Source organism: Cynara cardunculus (assembly GCF_001531365.2).
Source record: "Cynara cardunculus var. scolymus isolate 2C chromosome LG 11, CcrdV1, whole genome shotgun sequence".
Taxonomy (NCBI): Eukaryota; Viridiplantae; Streptophyta; class Magnoliopsida; order Asterales; family Asteraceae; genus Cynara; species Cynara cardunculus.
In genome coordinates, this window is record NC_037538.1 from 20533535 (window position 1) to 20534997 (window position 1463).

A 1463-nucleotide genomic window follows, 5' to 3' on the forward strand; every position below is an offset into this window, starting at 1 on the left:
GGATGTGAGGATCTCCATTTTAAGTGCTCCGAGATGGCCGGTCACAGAATCCCCTAGGGCATCCACCATAGCGTCCAGCTCTCTGCGAGTAGCCAAGTGATTGATGTTTGCCCTTGAGGTTGTCGAGTCGATACCATAGGTGACTGCAGAGGAGAACATCTCCTTGATTTCGTCTCTGAACCATGAGTAGTTCGTGTAGCCTGCAGAGACGAAATCAACTGCAAACTTGGCGGCCATCTCTGTGAGTTCGTCCTTGAGCGTTTTGATGGAGGAGGGGTTGAGTGACATCGCTTGAAAGGCCTCTGTCAAATCATCCTTCTTAATGACAGAGTTCTGAAGGGTTATCAAGGTAGACTTCAACTCTGCAGTGGTGGCGGATAACTCCTTAAGAGCCTCTATAAGCGGCGATAGATCCTGTGGCTGCGATCGTGAGATGAACAAGCTTTGCAACTCGTCCATCTTTTTGAACAACTATGTGGCAAAGGCGTTAAGCTCCCCCTTTGTCACATAATCATTCTGGGAACTCGGACCACCAACACATGGTGTTCCTTTGGCCTCGGAGCTTGAGGCGCCCTCAGCGGCTGGCATTTCGTAGCCTGCTCGGGGACTTCCACCGTATCCTTGCACATCTCCTTGAGGAGAGCCTAACGATGTTCTGTAGATCTCGTGTCCGGTAGTTTCAGAGCCTAACCTGATATTTTGATCTAGTGGAGACAGAAGGTGTTCTAGACCCTCTGCCTCTGAAGCACGTTTTGGTTGATCACTCTGTGAAGAGACAACAAATGTCTCTAGGGGTACTGTCGAGTCCTTGGGCGATTGGACTCTTTTGGTAAAACCTTCACTCTTTTGAGAGGATGAAGGAGTATGTTGTGGTTTCCCAGATGTGCGATCCACAGAGGACGAAAGATTGTCCTCTGTGGCGGTAGGCTGGTTTGGGTTCGGCAATTGCGTGCCTTCTTCAATAAAGGTTCCCTCTAGAACAGGGCCTCTAGGAATGTGGGTTGCACTAGGAGGTGGGCTGGGATGTGTGCCTTCGGCATCTTTTGCGCCCTCACCTAACTCCTCTACCTCTTCTTCTTCGTCATCTATGATGACTTCTGTCTCCAACTGAGATTGATCAATTGGTGCCCTGAACTCCTTATGGATATTCAACAGAACATCCTGAATTTGTTCTGTTGGGGAGACGTTGATGACCATCTTGCGCAACCTTCTACGCTTGGGTGTTGCTGTAGCCTCTACCGGGCTTTCTTCTGCGATGGCCTATGTGACCATAGGTTCTGTGATCACAGGCTCTGTTGGTTTAGCCTTCTTTGTTTTCCTCTTCTTAGGTTTTGGCAGAGGTGCAGTTGGGCCCTTTTCCTCTACGGGCCTCTTTTTCCCCTTCGACTTTCTCACAGAAGATTTGGTACCCTTCTGTGTCTTCGTCTTCTTGCGAGGAGGACTTGGGATTCTAGGGGGTTCCT